Source organism: Mytilus trossulus, chromosome 8 (genome assembly GCF_036588685.1).
Source record: "Mytilus trossulus isolate FHL-02 chromosome 8, PNRI_Mtr1.1.1.hap1, whole genome shotgun sequence".
Lineage (NCBI taxonomy): Eukaryota > Metazoa > Mollusca > Bivalvia > Mytilida > Mytilidae > Mytilus > Mytilus trossulus.
Genome location: NC_086380.1, coordinates 36,661,579 through 36,672,983, shown reverse-complemented (window position 1 = coordinate 36,672,983; position 11,405 = coordinate 36,661,579). Strand labels below are relative to the sequence as shown.

Genomic DNA, 11,405 nt, shown 5'->3' with positions numbered 1-11,405 from the left:
CATTTTCACATGGAAATTTACCATAAACATCACCTAAAAGACCATTTTTGTCAATTGTTCTAAATTGAAAACTTCAGAAAAAATGATTTTTAGAATTATAATACATTTTGATTAATATGAGGATGCTGTGCAACTTATAAAATAGTCAATTATGACTTTAGTCACTGTTTTTTGCAGTTCTTCGTGTTTGTATACCCCACCTACGATAGTAGAGGGTAATTATATTTTCTGGTCTGTACGTTCATTCATTCGTTCGTCCGTCCGTTTGTCTGTTTGTCCCTTCGTCTGTCCCGCTTCAAGTTTTTGGTCAAGGTAGTTTTTGATGAAGTTGAAATGTACAAATGTTCCCTGTGATATCTTCATTCTAAAATGCAAAATTTAAATTTTGACCCCAATTTCACGGTTCACTGAACATAGAAAAAGATAGTGCGAAAGTGTCCTGTTAATACTAGGCATTGCGAGACAGGTGTTCATGAAGAGCGGGAAATTTGGACTTCCACTAGAAAATTACGATATATTTGATAGGGTCAGAAATGAAACCTTGCAAAAGGCAATCTGCGGACTTCACAAAAACTTAAGAGTTGTTGCATTGCCAAGTGTTCTTAACATGCAAAATAATATAGTTCTTTTGTTACATGATGCATTGGATTGAATTACCAGTATAACGTCTGGATCTTGGTGCGAGGCTACGTATTTTCACATCCAGCAAAACAAAAAGAACGACCCACCTGGCAAGGGTTTTACAGCCTGTCAAAAGCAGACCAAAAGTGATTCGTACATTTTTCCAAAGACCACTTCAACTCTATAGATCTGTTTTGTCTAGATTTTAAGGTAGCAAGAGATCTTTAATGTTGGACGTGATCGATTACCAAACTAAGTGTATTTTTAGTTTTGTTTTATTCAGTTTGTTGCATTCTATGATAATTTACCTCATTACATTTGTTTCGTCCCTTCTCCTCTTAAATAATCAACTTGGTGAATACCGTTTGGCTAGGCTACGCAATACTTCGGAAGCAACACAAATATTGATTGATAGTACTAGTAAATAATGATTGTTTTCTAGAATAATGTGTCTGTCCCCACACGATAGGAAAATGAAAGGGAATTTCCAAAAGCTAGGAAATGTAAAATTGAGCATGGAAATGAAAACTACTTTTCGAAGACAACAACAGGATTTCTTCAAAGTATATAATTCAATAATTGGTCTTTAATATTTGGTTAACGTAAATTTGTAAATTTTAAAGTATATCATGGTCGGCGGGTCTAGATGTAAGTCAAGATATGAAGCCGACTTAACTGTATCTGTAGTATCCTTTATCTCTAGTTCGATGGGATAGATGCGTTCCCCATAGTCACCAAATTTTGAATTATTTAGTGAAAGAACATCATCTATATAGCGGAAAGTAGCGTTAAAAGATATTGGTGACTTCTAATCTTTTGTCCTAAGAAGTTCCTGCATGAAGCAGCCTTCATTTCGCTTTATTGCATTTACAGTGGAAACATTGTCCAATGTGGCTAAAATAGACCTAACTTTTTTAGCAATTCCGTCAACTCGGACGTGCTATTATATCCTATCATAGCACGTCCGAGTTGAAGGAGTTGCTCTATAACACCTTGTGGATCTGAAAAGCAATTTTTTTTACTTTCACATAGTAATTTTGTGATCAGATGTAACGGCAAAAGGGGGATACTCATTATCTAAAACGAATGTATGTTGAAAGAAAAAAGGCGGATCGAGCTACATTTTGAGAAGGGGTTCCCAACACATACAAGTTATTTAAAAGAGAGTGTATAACCATATGTCCCAATAAGGAAGCATAAGTTATCACAAAAGGGATGGTTCCAAGCCACGGACCTCCCCCTCTTTGGGTCCGCAACAAAGGAATATTGAGTAGTTTTTTAGAAGCAAATCTTTTACGATCCTTTCAAATATAAGAAGTATATTTTTTCTTTAGTTTAATAAGATTTTTTTTTTTAATTCCTCATGCAATCGTAATTTAATCTCATAAAGACGACTTCTTATTTATATCATGTTGGATAATTCGGTATGTACTGTACTCAGTCGCGGATCAAGAAAATTTCATAAGTGGGTGTCCATTGACTGCCTAAGAGAGGGCCCGCTCCGGTCAGTACAGTAGCATAGTCTTCCAACTTGTATTTGTTCAGTTGTGCTTCTTTTTTTTTGTCATTGTTTTTGTCCGGTAGGATCTTGGTGATGGCATTTTTTTCAAAATTTCGTCGAGTTTCGTCATTTACTAGTAATCAAGAGGTTGCCTGCCCTTTGTATAAATGGCTCTTACCCTTTTCTTCTTTTTTCCTTCGTGAAGCCTATAAAGTGAATACATTATGTTTTGTGCACCAGTACCACAATAATAAATACCGTCTCTTGTGACAAGGAACATTTAAAAGTCTGTATTTTGTGATTGAATATTTGATATCATTACTTTTGAAGCATGCCCAGAGGGAACATTTGGTGAGAATTGTGCAGAAAACTGTAGCTGTCCAGTATGTACAACGTGTGACAATATTACAAGCACCTGTACCTGTTATGAACAGTCTAGTCATCCTGAAATATCAACGAGAAAGACATCTAATTCAGGTTGTGTCTTTAGTTTATAATTCAGACTGACAAAACATCCGTTTCGATTTATAACCGCATATAAGTGGAGTATTTTAGTTATGTTGGAGAGTTTTCTAGCTATGAGAGAAAATGGATTAAGTCTGACCAATTGATGCTATGAAGCATTTTAATATGCCCACATAGATATAATAAGATGTGGTGTGAGTGCCAGTGAGACAATTCTCCATCCAAATAACAATTTATAAAAGTAAACCATTATAGGTCAATGTACGGTCTTCAACACCGAACAACAAGTTATAAAGGGCCCCAAAATTACTGGACTGTGTAAAACCATTCAAACAGGAAAATCAACGGTCTAATCTATATAAAAAACGAAAATCGAGAAAAACTTATAAAGTACATAAACAAATGACAACTACTTTACATCAGGAACAGACATATATTTCAAAGTCTCGTTCAATCCATGTTTGTTATCACATAATACAAAAAGTAGTACTGCACTCTCATACTGTTTGTAGCTGTTTGTTAAAATAAAAAAGGACTTCTATCATTGCAACTCGTAATTTAATGATAATTTACCATTTTTGAGATGCAACCATAATCTATCTAAAAATTCTTACTGTCAAATGATCAAATTATCAAAACCTCAATGATGGTCATAATTCCGGGCTTTAGCATTCATGCATCAATTGTCAATGACCACTATTTCTATACGAGACGTGTTACGAAAGGTCGAATGTATTTAAAAACGTGTCCAAATTTTAGTGTATGTCTATATTTATTTCAGTGGTTGATGACCATTCTTCACATCTTACTACAGTATATATTGGCATGGCTGCGGCGTTGATGGTTCTTGTGTGTATTGTCGCTTCTATTGTAAAAATCAAGCAGAAAGTTTACAGATTTTTTAGGTCAGGCAAAAAGAACTGTCCAAAAATGAACCTTAAACAACGAAAAAACATTCCGAAAAAGTCTGAACGCAATAGACGAAATACTTCTGTCGTGGCTGCTTCCAACATTTTAGAAACGCATGCGCAACCGTTTCTTTGTGAACTTGGTGATGAATACTGTGAGATCTCCGAAGTTAGCGTTTCAAATCATACATGTACTAGACAAAATGATGTTGATCAAATTAACAGTACACCTTAATTATAATACTTACCAGTGGACAAAGGTGCCCTTGTAAAGATATTGTATTTCACTAAATTATTGTACCTATGTTCATTTTTCGTTTAGTGGAAAAACCTGTAACGTGTTGAAAATTAATTTAAGTAGGTGTTCTTAAGGTAGCACATTACAAGGATTTAATAACTCCAACTCCCAAGTTTTAAAATGTTGTTACTTTCTTAATAATGCTTCAAAATTTAAAAAGTGGTAGTTTTTGATAGCTAATAGATTACTCTTTCAAATTAATGCAATGTTAGTATTATGCAACAATTTGTAACCAATTATAATGTTAACTGTGTCTAAAATATTTTTTTCACCAAATTTCCACTTTCAAATGAAATTAGCTTCTGCATATGTATCCCTAGAGGGTTGATTTTATTATATGTTGTTCCTATGGCCATTATCTACAAAAGAGTGTCTGAGATATTAGATAGAATGTATAGAACAAATTTTACACCTAATTAAACTTTATCTTCTTTTATGTGGTTATGATGTTTTAACTAATTTAAGATTTATGAGAGAATGGAATACCATAGAGACAATCTGTGACACCCTTTTGAAGCCCATGATGTGTTGATAAAGAATTTTCTGTATAGTTAAAGAGATGATAGAGCTAAATTCATTCAAGTGAACTAACCCAGATTTTGCCACTAATTACATAATAATTGATTACATAATGATTGCATAATAAAAATATTGCATTCATTTTATAGATAAATCTTGTATCTATCTATGTACACCTCTTTTATCATTTTCTATGCATTCATTAGAAAGTAACAGCATTTCAAAGGTTAGTGATTGGAAGTAAAACAAATCTTTGTATTGTGCTACCTTAAGAAAGTTAACTTTTGTGTCTCAAAGTAAAAGAGAAACAAAGAATAAAACTTCGACCTAGTGTGAAGTACATGTCGAGTAATTGTTACATGTGGCAGTCAAATACATTGACTTCAGTACAGAAAGCAACTTTGAACATCGAAGTAAATACATTTCGACAAACATATATCTAGTACTACAATGTTAGAGCTCACAGTATGCTGAGAAAAACAGAGGTACACGTGATGGTAACTAAATTGCATTTATTTGGACAGAATATTTTGTATGCCTTTGCTTGTTCAAACTGTAAAAAAAAAACCAATTATGTGTTAGTTTTGTCGATGTTTTCTTATTCGCTATACAATGCCACAATTTCTTTTTTTATTCCATTTTTTAAATCATTATAGAAACTGACTTTGAACCGACTTCCAAAGGACCTTTGATTATATAAAGAGGAAATATACCTACGTATCATACATTTGTACAATCATGTTCAAATTTCACAAAAATCGTATACATGATGCTTTTTATTTTTCCACATTTCTATATAGAATAAAAAATTGACAATATTCCTGGTCTTTTTCATTTTGTTAAAGATGGATGTGTCTTTCATATTTAAATATGCACATTCAGGCAATTTATTACTCATGTCGCTAGAACTTTTCTATGTTTTTTTTTATTTTTCTTCGCTTGGCACGTCATATGTTGATACAATTTAAAAAAGAAGATGTGGTATGATTGCCAATGAGTCAACTATCCACAACAGACCAAAATGACACAGACATTAACAACTATAGGTCACCGTACGGCCTTTAACAATGAGCAAAACCCATACCGCATAGTCAGCTATAAAAGGCCCCGATAAGACAATGTAAAACGATTCAAACGAGAAAACTAACGGTCTTATTTATGTAAAAAAATTAAACAATGTATATTATGAGACAGTATGTTTGCCTAATCATACATACAGTGTGTTTGTATTCCTGACTGCTAAAAGGAAAAATTTACAAGGACCACGATACACTGTAATACTTTGAAGTTATAGTCAATCCATTTTCAGTGATACTACACTTATTGTTATAATACTGGAGGAACTTCTTCGTAATGAACGAAGGCGTATGCATGTCTGCCAATTCGAACATCCACATTATTCGCGAAGGCTGACACTCTGTATTATACTTGTACTTTTATGTGATATAGAATAAAATTCAAAGATAAAAAAACTGAAATGATATCCTAGGTCTAACTACGTGACTTTTTTGTATACGGTTTTCAACCACTGCATGTCTATAAAATATATCTCATAAATCAAAAGCTCTTCAATTCCAATAATTATGTAATTAATATGGACATTTATACTATGGTACGGATGACGAACGAATCCGGGATGTTAAACGTCACAGCCAGTGGCAAATTTAATTCAAATTCAGGACGAAAACATGATAACGTGGTATGAATATTAATCATACTTGTTCCAGACCGACACGCTTTAGGTAACAGTCCGGTAAAAAACACGTCAACCTTCCTTGACACATTATTTTGTCTCCTAGCAAACAGCTGTCTTTGATTAATTCTCTAATGCCAGGTGCTCAGCGTAGAGGAAGCTAATACAACATGTACAAACTATATAAAAATTAGATTATGCTATGATTCAGCCTTGGTTTGTCCCGACCAACAACCAACACAACTTGATATTTGCCCACACAATTTAAAACAATATATTATATTATTCCCGTCATCCTCCCCCTTTTATTTGAGTTTTACACGGTAAGAAATACTTCAAGATTTGAAACTTTAATAGTTGTAAATGTACAACATTTATTTTATTTATAACACTTTCATATTAAATAATGTCAGTCTATATTAAGATTGGGGAATTTCCAAACAATCAGATACTTAACATTCCCGTGACGATCATGTTAGATTTTCAGTAAATTTATTTTTCTCTACTTGAACTCACTGTATGTATGATTTTATTGTTTTTAAACCATTTTTGTTTTGATTTTATTAAATTAGTGACAATATTTGGATAAAATTAATGCCCGATTTCAGCATCCGAGGATAATTTATCTGCAAATAGCGTTCGAATGTTTTATATTAAAGTTTCTAATAATATATATGATCAAATATGTACTACATGGTAAGTCTTAAGTTATTATGTTCGGTAGTAATCATTTTTTTTTTATGTCATACAATTACATTTGTGTAGGTTCTAACATATAATTTTATTTTAGACATAAACAATATGTTAGTGTAGCTTACTTTAGACATTCCTTTTGAACATGCATGAAATTTCAGCATGAAATATTTGTCACTGGACGTTAAACAACCAACTATCAATCAATATATATATAGGACATTAATTGTCTTAGTATAAAGCTGGCATTTAAGGTACCGCCTTCTTCATATTATAGTATACTTCTTCTTTTATTTGACTTATACACGGTAAGAAATATTCTAGAATTGAAAATTATATTATGCGTAGTACAACCTTTACTTTATTTATAGCACTCCTAGGCTAACATTAGTGATGTCATTCTATATTTAGATTTGGGAATTTCCAATCTATTAGATATTTAACATTTACGGGACGGTCACGTTAGACTTTCAGTAAATTCTCTACTTTAAATCACTGTAAGTATGATCTTATTGTTTTTAAACCATTTTATTAAATAAGAGACAATATTTAGCAGAACCTTCAGAAGCCAATGATATCTTAGCGTTCGAAGTGTTTTATTATAAGTTTCTGTACAATGTAATTCGTAATTAATGTTTGCCCTACTTAAATCGATAGTAATCATGTATTTATGTCAATATATAAGGCTTTAAAGGAGCTTTTATCTATTAATTTGATATTTTAAAATTATAATAATTTGTTTTAAGTTACTGGCGATTGTTCTTTTTAAATGAGGCATCATGCACAAACTGTGCACATCCATCACTGTCATCAATAGCCGGACGGAAACAGAAAATTGCGTATTATTGAATATTAATTGTACGTGTTACATGTAGATTTACAGGAAATGTTGTTTTTTCCCACCATTTTTAATAACAATTATAAGTAAATACCGTTGTTGATAAAAAAAAAAAAAAAAAAAAAAAGAAAATGTTGTTTTTCTATTAAATGATACAATTCATAAAATTCCATTTAAATTTGAATAATGTTTTCAGTGACATATTGTTGTTTTCGAGAGAGTTTATATAGATTAGACCGTTCTATATATATAGTACATATCTGTTATACATGTAATAGTCTGATTCAACTGTGACAAACTTAGGCGTTGAATAACAAAACGAAAGAAAAAAAAAATAATATCATATTTTCAACTTTGATATCCAACATTTTATTAATGGAAACAAAAGTTGTTCAGTAATTGGTAAGCATCAATGTCTGCATAAATTATGTTTAACGTTTAGTTCATAGATCGGGAACACTGATTGACAAATCTTAATATTTAACCGAATGGTATATAAAATACGTAAACTCATAAAATTAAGCGTGAGAACAGCCTCATTTGTGAAAGGTCAACTTTGCCAGATACTAAGTTTCTTAATATTTCAACAGAAAACCAAATACAATATAAATCATCTAAGTACCGAAGAAATTACTTCTGAACTGCAAAAACAAATCCTAGAAAATTAACATAAATGTTCATACCTGATTAAATAAAGGTTCATTAATTAGATGACATTAAAAAAACACCTCACAAACAAATATTGACATGTTTCTTACATTATGTTATTTAATTTTCAAATGACTGGTCAACATTAGTGTTACATGTTAGATAGTACAGGATATGTTCGCATGTCGGTATATATCATTTCATCTGCACTGCTCAAATAAAAATATGAAGATATGGCATGAGTACCAATCAGACAACTGTATACATGCAGAAGGTAGAATTGTAGCAAAATTAAGGACAACATTCTTTTAGTAAAAGCCTTTCATTCATTTATTTAGTTCGTATATTTCCCGCCATATATTTTCACGAAACTACATGTAGGTCGTACTCATTTTAACTTTTGCAAAACTTGTAATGCGGAATGATTTTTCAGAGTAACAACCGGATTACTCTTTTTACATGCTATTAATGCATCTTCATAATTCAAATTTTTACTTCAAGGATTATAGAATTATTAAAAATCCTACTTGTCAACTCGGATGATATTATAGTTTTACTTTCACATTTGCAACTTTTAGAATATATTGACAACGTTTTCAGAAAATGAAGTCAGTTTGAAATTACATAGTGTAGAGCGTTGAATGAACATACAGCTGAGAGTTTACAGTATTTTGTTGTTTATGTATTATGGACACAGTGCAAGTCGTTTAGCAAATATTGCTACTGACTATTGACAATTACTGTATAATCTTTTTCACAAAACTGCTTTTATTTATCTAGAACAAAATTGAAATATTTTTTCCATATACATGTACAAACTAACGAAGTTTGAATTTTCAAAACAGTTTTTTACTGTGCATGACTTTTCAAATTTACATTCGCATATACTAACTGCCAACTATGTATGGTATCTGTTGGTGATTAAACTTGTGGCAACACTAATACGTATGGATTTAAAATCGATTGTATTATCATTTCGTAACATGTCTACTTCGTACATAACAAATAATATCAGATTATTACATGGCATTTTTCATATCGCATGTATTATCAGCCCTAGGTTCACATAGTTCAATATCAACCTAAGAGCCGCATGGCTCGAGGGCTGATGTTGATCGAGTTCTGATCATAATACATGCGATATGAAAATTACATGTTATGATCTTTTTATCATATGCTTCAACAATAGAGGAAAATAACAGATTCATATATTGATCCTTTTTCGTTGTCCCCAAATAGAAGTCCAAAGAGTGAAAATTCACGGAAGTATGACCCCAAATTTAGGATATTCAATAGGAAATCTTTCTATCATATTCCCCAACAGAGAAGAAACACATTTCATATGCCCGAATTGACAAAAAAAAATAACATAATGAATATGTTTGGAAAATGCAACTTTTTAAAAAAGGAACTTTCTAAATTATGTTTGAACCTGTTAAAAATGCATTTATTTAATAATTTTGTTTGTTTGTTTGTTTGTTTGTCTGTTTTTTTTTTTTAAACATTTTTTACACATTATACTTTCCAGTATCCAAACAATTGTTTTGTACATTTCTTCGTATTGTTTTTAACTGAAAACGTAGCATTGAGGTGTATTTTCCGGAATTTGTCGAGTACATGTATCACCGGATAACGTTACGGAAATGCATGTAATATCATAACAATCGAAGCATGTGATAAACTTTTCATATCAACCCGCTAAGCATCAATTCAAAAATATGGAATTTACGTTAATTTAATGCTATTATTATACAGTAAAAATCATATGTTATTTAGTCTAAGTATATGCTAATATATATAAATTTTGTTTGGTTAGTAAACCTCGAGGATAGCCACTTTGATACTAGTACACTGAACAAGTAAATATAATTGGATTCAGCTGAAGGTCGCCTCCGGGTGCGGGAGTTTCTCGCTGCATTCAAAACCCACTGGTAGCCTTCGGCTGTTGTCTGCTGTATGGTCGGGCTTTTGTCTCCTTGACATTTTCTCCATTTTCATTCTAAATTTTATTTTTATTAATTTTGTATTTCTTTTTTCCAGAAATTACATAAGAAATGGAGTATGTTTATAGACTTCTACGTCCTGAGGAAAATTATGAAAACGGTATCAGAGCAAAAAATCCGAATTCTTCAACGTCTGTTTTCCGACACGTCCTTGGCGGAAGTTGGGGTCCTACATCAAAGTACATTTCAACATGCGGAAGTTTGCAGGCCCTCAGGGATTTTGCATCAAAATCAAGGAGGCCAGGGGAAATTATCAAAATAAAAATAGATATGCTGCCGGAAAATGTTGAAATAATAGATCTCCGAGACTACCTCGAAAGGATGGAATACATTGAACACACTAATGATGAAGATGAAACTAGGAAGTTCAATAACTTTGCAAACAAATTTGAGGAAGTACTTTTGGCAGGTTGTATTCCAGCTAGCTGCATTGAGCTTGTTTAAATGGAATTTCAACTTTTATATTTTTGCAACTAGGTCGACAATTGTGGTCTCGGACCATGTTATTGTAGTTTTATGACATACTAATTTATTTATTTATTTGTTTTGTAAATTTATAAGAAACATGTATATATATTGCATGCGGGTTTTAAAATCTGTTTTTAACCATCAAACTGTGATTCGTCATATTTAATTTGTGATATGATTTTTTATACTTTTTTAAAAGTTGTATGTTTACTGACTTTCAATATTTAAATTATAGTTAAGAACTGTTTAAATTGTTATATCTTATATTATTAAAGTATTTATATTGATAATGGCATTCCTATTTTGTCAATTTATTTCATTTTTCACATTCTTTTTTTAAAATGAAAACTCGCAAACAAAATGAGGCAAATGAGGCATATTGGGTTACATGCCAAGCCAAGTATGTATTTCAGTCTCATCTTTTAACACTCGATACGAAATGGTCGAAAGACCACATTACATGTACATAGACAATAACTGTTTAGTGTCTTTAAATATCAGCTGTATTTGTACGAGGCTAGGAAACAATGTGTATGCGAGCTTTTAGCGAGCTACTACACCTGTTTCGAGCTGAGTACAAATACAGCTGATATTTAAAGACACTAAACAGTTATTGTCTTTATCCTGCAATTAATTCTGTATATTGTTTGTATTTAAAAAGACACAAAAAACTAACATATTTAGTATTTCTTTTCGATTTGTAATCCCTTGGCAGTTGAGGCCCGCGTAGTAATATCAAAATCCCACATT

The 11,405-nt window shown here is 31.7% G+C and overlaps 1 long non-coding RNA gene across 1 annotated transcript; it reads left to right on the top strand.

Moving 5' to 3' along the window:
- The first annotated feature begins 6,456 nt into the window (after window positions 1-6,456).
- On the top strand, window positions 6,457-10,950 carry LOC134681888 (uncharacterized). Its single transcript, XR_010100706.1, has 3 exons — window positions 6,457-6,522; window positions 7,110-7,195; window positions 10,225-10,950. It is a non-coding gene; the product is annotated as an uncharacterized LOC134681888 (long non-coding RNA).
- Window positions 10,951-11,405: the final 455 nt, after the last annotated feature.